General features: G+C 45.8%; 1 long non-coding RNA gene across 1 annotated transcript; it reads right to left on the minus strand.

Moving 5' to 3' along the window:
• Positions 1-402: 402 nt before the first annotated feature.
• Positions 403-9,280, minus strand: LOC138745992 (uncharacterized). The gene is made up of 2 exons (XR_011346651.1): positions 9,225-9,280; positions 403-624 (listed from the first exon to the last, which is right to left on the minus strand). It is a non-coding gene; the product is annotated as an uncharacterized lncRNA (long non-coding RNA).
• Between the last annotated feature and the right edge of the window lie 271 nt (positions 9,281-9,551).

The raw sequence follows: 9,551 nt of genomic DNA on the forward strand, positions 1-9,551 counted from the left end.
TTTTGCGTGACCTGCATCGTTTCCTGTTGCATGACCTGATCCTGTTGCATGATCTCCAGCACCTTTACGTCCGTGAGAAGGTCGTGTGAGCTTCTTCTTCAGTGTCTCTGTGTGACTGCCTCATGTTGTTGGGAAGGACTCAGTGACAATGAAGGGACATACCTCTAGACTGTGTGGTCTGCAGGGGTTCTATGCAGACAGATGTTGGTGGGGCATTTTGGTCTGATGAAGGTCTTGTTTCCATGCTGTGTGACTCTGTCACTATCCAACCTCTTCCCCCTAATTCACCCTCTCTAGTTCCTGGTGAATCTCCTCTGCATCTATTCCAAATTATTGAGGTCTTTCCTACACTTGTACGCCTAGAACTGGATGCAGTATCTCGACTGTGAGTTCACCAGCACCTTTATCAATAATGAGTTTATTGTCATACAGATTGCACAATTTACATATGTCTGGAATTCTTATTGATGCCGCTGTAAAGAAAGTCTATAATAGCAATCTCTTGATCGTGAGGTCCCAACTTTAGTTCCAGAAATGCTTTTATTGGATATGATTTGAATAGGTTGGAGGAATCACTGTAACTGCTGAAGAAAGCCAGCATGTTTCCATGGCATCACGCCTTTCCTGTGAAATGGGAAAAAAGACACCAATGAGACAGGCTGAGTTGGCAACAGTCTCAGATCTCCAGCAAGGAAAGATTATTCTCCAGAGCCACATCCTTCACAAATGCCAGCAGAAATTTTGCAGAGCCACAGTGAAGCAAGGAAAACATTCTCTCATTATCTGAAAAAAAAATCTGAGGTAGGTGATGGGAAATGTACGTGATTACTTCATTTTTTCAGGAATTTGCAGCCGTCCAATTAGCAGAGGGAGTGTGTGCACGGCCTGGTTGGTCAGAAGGCAGAGATTACACAAAAATAGCACTGGTTCCCCTCCCCAATACGACCCTTCTTACAGGCAACAATATTTGTCCTGTTTATTCTGCTGCATTTTCAGATTAGGGTTGGGTTTCATTTTTATTAAATTATGTGGAATACACAACTTGTTCATTCTCTTTTTCCCCTGGACAACTTGCTTCATGTCCAGACCTGCTCCTGGAAGATCAGCCACTTGAGTAGGAGATGCGACCACCTTGTGCATGATCAGAGATAAATCACAGCCCCACTGAACCTAGGGCCTCACATAGGAATAATGGCCATCTAGCCCATCGAGACTGCTCCACCATTCAATAAGATCATGACTGATATGGCCCTGGACCCAGCTCTGCATTACTAACTATCTTGTGCAGAAGGATTTAGACAGTTTAGGAGAATGGGCAGCGATGTGGCAAATAAAATACAATGGAACGTGTATGGTCATGCACTTTGGTGGAAGAAATAAATGGGCAGAATATTTTCTAAGTGGGAAGAAAATTGAAAATTCCCAGATGCACAGTGACTTCGAAGTATTCATGCAAGTAAACTTCAAGATGAATAGAATTTAAGAGCAGGGATAAGATGTTGAGCAGGGATGTGATGTTGAGGCTTCATGAGGCACTGGTGGGACCTCACTTGGAGTATAGTGAGCAGTTTGGTAGGTCCTCATTCAAGAAAGGGTGTGCTGATGTTGGAGAGGGTTCAGAGGAGGTTCACAAGGATGATTCTGGGAATGAAAGGGTTAGCATATGAGGAACATTTGACATCTCTTGGCCTGTACTCTTTGAAATTTAGGCAAATGAAGGGGGGATCTCATTGAAACTTTTTGAATGTTTAAAGGCATGGACAGAGGCGATGTAGAAAGGTGACTCTCCTTGGTGGCAGAGTCCAGGTACAACTTCAGGAGTGAAGGGAATCCACTTAGAACTGAGATAATTTTCTTTGACCAGAGGGTGGTGAGTCTGTGGAATTTGTTGCCATAGGCAATTGTGAAGGCCAATTCATTTGGTGTATTCAAGGCAGAGATTGATAGGTTCTTTATTTGCCAGGGCATCAAAGGTTAAGGGAAGAAGGCCAAGCAGTGGGGGCTCAGTGGGAAAGAGGATCAGCTCATGATTGAATGGTGAGGGGGACTCGATGATTTGAATAGCCTATTTCTAATATGAACACACACACACCTTATGAGCACAGAGTAATTTTAACCTCTGCATTCACCGCTTAAAGGAAAATATTGAATTTGATAAATTATTAGTGGACTAAGACTAATTAATTTTATGCTCACTTCTGCCAGAAAAATTGAACTATTTTTCATCAAATCAATATATCAAGACCAGAGACATCCATAAGCCAGGAGCTGAGCAGACATCCCATTGGAGCAGATATCCCCAAACATAGTGTCCATGGCAGATCACAGAAACTTCAACATTGTCACTAATGCACAGTTTACTCCCAACTCTTGTCTGTGACACTCACCTGTCTATAAGAAGCCCATCTCTCAGACACGTGTATGTCAGGCACCTGTGTTGTGCACACCCAACTCTCAGACACCTCTGTTAGACACCCATCTCTCAAACACCAATTTGTCAAACACCTGTCTTGCAGACACCCCTCGCAGACACCCCTCACAGACACCCATCTCACACACCTGTCTGTCAGACACCCTGTCTCCCTCAGTTTCTCTCTCATTCTTACCTTTCACTCTTTCTCTTTCCAACCCCTCTTGCAGTCCTTTCCTCTCTCACACTCCTCTTTCCCCACCATTTCTCCCTTTCTTTCCTTACCTTTCTATTCTCCTCAGTCCTTTTTCTCCTTTGTTTTCTCCTCTGTTATTTCCTGTTCTCTTTCTCTCTATTCCCTTTTCTCTTTTTATCTTCTCTCTCCCCTTTCCCTTGCACCTCTCTCTCCCCTCTTTCCTTCACTCCATCTTTCTCTCTTTCTTTCCCTCATTTTCACCCATTCCACTCTCCCCCACTATCTCTTCCTTCTCCCTTCCTCTCACTACCCTCTCCCATACTGTCTCCTCTCCCCTCTCCATCCTTCTCTCCTCCTTCCCCTCACCTATCCCCTCTTCCATTCTCTACTCTCACTTACTTTCTCCCCGTTCCACTCCCTCCCCTCTGTTATCTCCCCTCTATCCCTATTCTCACTCTCCCTCCTCTCCCATACTCTTCCATTCTCTCCTTTCCTGCACCTCTTCCCACTTTCTCTCCTCTCCCTCACTTGAACTCTCTCCCCTTCCCTCTCCCACTCTCATCCCATTTTTTCCTCACTGACATGCTCTCTTCCTATTTTCCATCCTTTTTCTCTCCCTTCCTGTTTTACCTCACAGAAGAAGGTGAAGGTGAAGGCTCTCTCTCTCTCCCCCCATTTTTCCCCACTCTCCCTCTCCCATTCCCTCCCTCATTTCCCTCTTTCCTCCACTCTTTCTCCCCTCTTTTACCAGTCTCTTCCCTTTCCCCCTCTTCTCCAACTCTCCAACTCTCTTTCCCTCCCTTTGCCTTTCCCTACCCTCTCCCCTCTTTCCCTATACCTCTCTCATTTTCCCTCCCAACCTTCATCTTCCCTCTCTCTCTTATTTCCCTCACTCTCTCTCTCCCATCCTTCCCCTGCTCTTTCTTCCCTCTTTCTCTCACTTTCTTTCCCCTCATTCCCTCCCCCTCTTTCCCCCATTCTCCCACGCTTCCTTTCCTTCTCTTCCTCCCTTCTTTCCCTCAATCTCTCTCTCCCTCTTTACCCTTTCTCTTTTCCTTAAACCATAATACAGCAACAACAGATGTACCTGCATCTTATCATTAATTTTCTGAATATTTTTGTAGGTTTCATTCCAAAAGTAATTTAAGTTTGCAATCTGAAGTTTTGCACAATGATTAATTATTAATCTGCAATCGAGCATATATTTCCACAAGCTATTGCTGGGCTCCGGATAAATGGTTGTGTGTTTAGATGCGTTCATCATCTCCCTCATACCTATATAATTAGACTCTGAACAGCAGATCTCAAGCTTGCAAATGAAATGCAAATTCTGAATTGAGTGGCTCCTCTTGTATCAGATGGTTAGACTTGACCCTGGGCATCTTGTCAAGTGTCAGCAGGTATCCAGGTTTCAAATTGCTTTTGTGAACTCACTCTTTGTGCAGTTTTTATTTAAAAAAATAGTTTTGTCTGCTGCCATTCTTCACAATTCTCCATTTATTCCTATCGCTCTCTCCCTTTTCTCCTTTCTGCTCTCCCAGTTCTTTCCTGTACTCTTTCCCCTCCCCTTTCCCTTATTATCTCCCACTTCTTTCCCTCACTCTACTCCCATTCTCTCCTCTCTCTTCTTTCCCCTTCCTCTCCCTTCTTCCAAATGCTCTCCCTCTTCCCATTTTCTCCTTTACCCTCTCTCTCCCCCTCATCCTTTCAGCCCCCTCTTCCATATTCTCCTGCTCACCCCTCTCCATCATTCTCTCCCTCTCTCATCTCTCCCATTCTTTCATTCTCCCCCCTCTCTCTCTCTCCCCTCTCACACACTCTCTCTCACTCCTTCCCCTGTCCCTCTCTCATCCTCCCCTCCATCCCATATGGATGCTGCGAGACCGGCTGAGTTCCTCGAGCATTTCCCTGCTTTGACTACAATCGCAGCGTTGGCAAACTTTTAGTGTTTCACGCCATTCTCCACTGCTCAAGCTTAGCTGTCACCAGGTCAGTGAGGGTGGAATGGCATCTTCCAAAACATGGAGCCAATTCCTGCTGGAAGGGGCCATAATGGAGGCCCACAGAAGACCGGAATCTGAAGCCAAACACAATCTTCTAGAGCAGGGGTGTCAAACTCAAATTCACAGAGGGCCAAAATTAAAAACTTAGACTAAGTCGAGGGCCGAACTAAATATTTATTGAAAATTTTCAACATCTGCATGTTTTCTCTTCTTTCAACATATAACCATATAACCACTTACAGCACAGAGCAGGCCAGTTCGGCCCTACTAGTCCATCCTGTAGCAAATCCCCACCCTCCTAGTCCCACTGACCAGCACCCGGTCCATACCCCTCTAGTCCCCTCCCATCCATGTAAATATCCAGTCTTTCCTTAAATGTAACCAATGATCCCGCCTCGACCACGTCTGCCAGAAGCTCATTCCACATCCCCACCACCCTCTGTGTAAAGAAATTTCCCCTCATGTTCCCCTTATAATCTTCCTTCTTCAATCTTAAACCATGTCCTCTAGTTTGAATCTCCCCCTTTCTTAATTGAAAAATCCTATCCACATTTACTCTGTCTGTCCCTTTTAAAATCTTAAACACCTCTATCAAGTCCCCTCTCAATCTTCTACACTCCAGAGAAAAAAGCCCCAGTCTGTACAACCTTTCCCTGTAACTCAGTCCCTGAAATCCTGTCAACATTCTCGTGAACCTTCTCTGCACTCTCTCTATTTTGTTTATATCTTTCCTATAATTTGGTGACCAAAACTGTACACAGTACTCCAAATTTGGCCTCACCAATGCCTTGTACAATTTCATCATAACCTCCCTACTCTTGAATTCAATACTCCGATTTATGAAGGCCAACATTCCAAATGCCTTCTTCACCACACCATCTACCTGAGTATCAGCCTTGAGGGTACTATTTACCATAACTCCTAAATCCCTTTGTTGCTCTGCTCTCCTCAATTGTCTACCATTCAATGTATATGACCTATTTAAATTTGCCTTTCCAAAATGCAGCACCTCACATTTATCTGTATTAAATTCCATCAGCCATTTCTCAGCCCACACCTCCAGCCTTCCTAAATCACCTTTTAATCTACGGTAATCTACCTCACTGTCCACAACACCACCAATCTTTGTGTCATCCGCAAACTTGCTTATCCAATTTTCTACCCCTACATCCAGATCGTTAATATATATAACAAATAATAGAGAACCCAGGACCGAACCCTAAGGAACTCCACTAGTCACCGGCCTCCAATTGGACAAACAATTTTCTACCACTACTCTCTGACACCTTCCATCCAACCACTGGTGAATCCATTTCACTACCTCCTTATTTATACCTAATGCCTCCACCTTTTTTCCTAACCTCCTGTGGGGAACTTTGTCAAAAGCTTTACTAAAGTCTAAATAGACAACATCCACAGCTTTCCCTTCATCAACCTTTTTTGTTACCCCCTCGAAAAACTCAATCAGGTTTGTCAAGCATGATCTATCCCTGACAAAACCATGCTGATTACTCCCTATCAATCCCTGTACCTCCAAAAATTTGTAAAGAGCATCCCTCAGAACACTTTCCATCAACTTGCCCACCACAGACCTCAGACTTACAGGCCTATAATTCCCAGGTTTGCATTTGGACCCTTTCTTAAACAGAGGAACCACATGCGCCACCCTCCAATCCTTTGGCACCACCCCCGTGGCCAGTGACATCCTAAATATCTCTGTTAATGGCCCCACTAACTGTCCACTAGCCTCCCTGAGTGTCCTAGGGAATATTTTGTCCAGTCCGGGAGATTTATCCACCTTTATCTTTTTTAACACAGCCATCACTACCTCCTCGGTTATCCTTATATGCTTCATGACCTCCCCACTATTTTTCTTTACTTCAACTGGTTCAACATTTTTTTCCCTAGTGAATACCGAGGCAAAGAAATCATTCAAAATTTCCCCCATTTCCTCAGACTTCTCACTCAGCCTACCCTCGCTATCTACAAGGGGTCCAATTTTATCTCTCACTAATCTTTTACTTTTAATGTACTTATAGAAACCCTTTGGATTTATTTCTACTCTGTCAGCCAAAGCCTCTTCATGCCTTTTTTTGGCCTTTCTAATTTCTTTTTTAAGATTCCTTCTACACTCCTTGTAGTCCTCCTTCAACTTCTCAGCTCCCTGCTCTTTATACCTCTTGTACATATGTAATGTTAAACTTTAGGATATAACTTTAGGAGGATAATGTTACAGGTCAGGAGTAGGTAGCTCAAGTTCACCCTTTGCTTGACCTGAGGGAAACCTATTTGGTCCCTGTGGAGATGTAGTCAGCATTCACAGGCTGTGTCCATTTTGGCCTGCATCAGGACTCAGCATTTCCTGCTCACTCCTCAGGCTCTAGGCCTCTATTCACCCTCGACCCACCATCCCTCTACCTGACCAGTCCTTTACCCAACCTCTGCTCACCCCTCACTCCACTCGCTCTGCCTCTACCCACCCCATCCTATACACGCCCCTCTACTGCCTCTCCCCTCACCTGTTCCTCCCTCTACCTGTCTCTCACCCTCTAATCACCCCTCCCCTACTCGCCATGCCCCTCCCCTTTTACCTCTTCCCTATCCACCCCTCCTTCTACTCATCCCTCCCTCTAACTGCCCCTCGCACCACCATAACTTCCCCTGCCCATTACTCCTCACCTACACCCTCTGCCCACCCCTGCTTACCCACCCACTCAGGCCCAGCGCGCTGCCAATCAGCCTTTGCGGACAGCCACCATCTCTCTCTTTACGTGCAGGGCCGAACCAGCCGTCCCTGGGGTCCGCGCAGGTGCAAGCGCTGAAGGCCGTGGCGACCGGGAGAAGTGCGCTCGCACTGTGGAAGGGCCGTTCGGTGCCAGTCGCGCGGGGCTTGCGCTGCCCGGGGGCCGTGCGCAGCCTGCCATGCCCGTCGCGCCGACAGGAAATCACAGGCGCTCGCCAATCCGCCGCACCGCTCGACAGGTGGGAGAAGTGACTGGTTGTGCGGGGAGCCTTCCAACCGGCTTGCCGGCTAATGACATCGACAGACTTCTTGTGTTACAATTTCTCGTGTTACAATGGGGAAGGATGTGCAATGAAGAGGGAGGATGGTGGGGGTGACGTTACCAAAAAACAGCATCGGCTCTCACTGCAGGGCGGGCCACCTCTAATACATTTTTGAAATGATCTTGCGGGCCAAATATAATTATATTGCGGGCCAAATTTGCCAGAGTTTGACATGTGTGTGCTAGAGGAACTCAGTGGGTCGCACAGCAAATCAAGGTTCAAGGTTCCTGTTATTGTCACAAAAATTACATTAAAAATATACCTACATGACTTTCGCCTGCTGCAAGGTAAACAAAGAGTCACCATTAGTGTCGTCCCGCGCACCCTTACAGAATGAGAGAAAGAGAAGTCCCTTTCGAGTCACTGAGTGTCCACGGATTTGCCACCAGTGCTCCTGTAGTCTCTGAAGCAGTATAGACACCTGTTTGATCTCTCTGCAGCCCGAATTCCAGATCCAAACCTCCGACACGATCAGGAACCCTTCAGTGCCCGAAACCCTTGGGGAGTCCTTCTTTCCCTCAGCACCCTCTCGAATCCCAGCTCCAATATCTGGTTTCTATGAGCCAGTGTCCAGCAGCCCGCAGCCCTTGCCGGACCCCGGTCCAATAGTCGCTCATTTGGGCCGGAATACTTCATCATGATCCACTGTTATCCTTCTTCTGCCACTTGGGATACCCAGTGACTTGAAAGACAAGCAATATATATCCAAGACAGGATGGTGTGTGTCCTGGAGGGGAACCTGTGAGTGGTGGACTTCCTGTGTGCATGCTGCTTTTGTTCGTCAAGGTGGCAGAGGTTGTGGGTTAGAGACATAACCTTCTGAGCAAGTGTAATCTGAGGAATAGTCACACTGCAGTCACTATTTCTGGGATCTTCCCAACAGTTTCTTTCCTACAGCTATCAGACTCTTGGACCCACCCTTGTTACACTAACCATGGACTGCTCCAACTCCGCAAGAGGTCTCACTCGACTACTTAATGAACCATCCAGGGTTGAAGCTCCCCTTGTTACACTCATTACGGATCAGTCCGTCACCACAAGAGGAATTGGTCGACCAGGTACTGAACTATCCAGGGTTGAAGCTCCCCTTGTTACACTCATTATGGACCAGTCCGACACCACAAGAGGAATCGCTCGACCAGGTACTGAACTATTCAGGGTTGAAGCTCCCCTTGTTGCACTCATTACGGACCAGTCCGACACCACAAGAGGACCGTCTTCACTCTTGCAAGTCACTTTTTTTGCACTTGGATTTCTATGGATATTTATTATCTATCAAATGTATTTCTTGTCTTTTTTCTTTCATTTAGTTGACCAGAACAGTTTATCTTTTTAGGTTAGCAGAGTTAGGGCTTTTCTCTTTGGAGCATAGAAGGATGAGGACTTCATGGAGTTCTACAAGATTCTGAGAGGCATAGATAAGGTACACGGCCAGCACCTTTTTTTCCCCAGGGTGGAAAAGGCCAGAGGACATCAGTCCAAAGTGAATGGGAGGTAAGTTTACGGGAGAAATCAGGGGTAAGGATTTTAGACAGAAAGTTGTGGATACCTGGAACATCTTGTTCCACTGCCCTGGCCGGGTGGTGGTAGAGGCTGGAACAATAGGTGCATTTAAGAGACATAGATTAAAGAACAATAGAGGATTATGAGGTAGGAATAGATTCTTTTTTTTTGTGTATATATAAGTCAGCACAGCATCAAGGGCCAAAGGGCTTATACAGTGCTGTAGTTTATGTTCTACTTAGCAAGTAAGAATTACAGTGCATCTGTGCATATGACAATAAACCCATCATTCTCATTATGAGTTAACGTGGAAGAAATTTCGTGAAGAAAGGATTGAAGTTATCACTTACCATAATTGGCAGAGAACCCATGT

The sequence above is a fragment of the Narcine bancroftii genome, chromosome 1, assembly GCF_036971445.1.
Source record: "Narcine bancroftii isolate sNarBan1 chromosome 1, sNarBan1.hap1, whole genome shotgun sequence".
NCBI lineage: Eukaryota > Metazoa > Chordata > Chondrichthyes > Torpediniformes > Narcinidae > Narcine > Narcine bancroftii.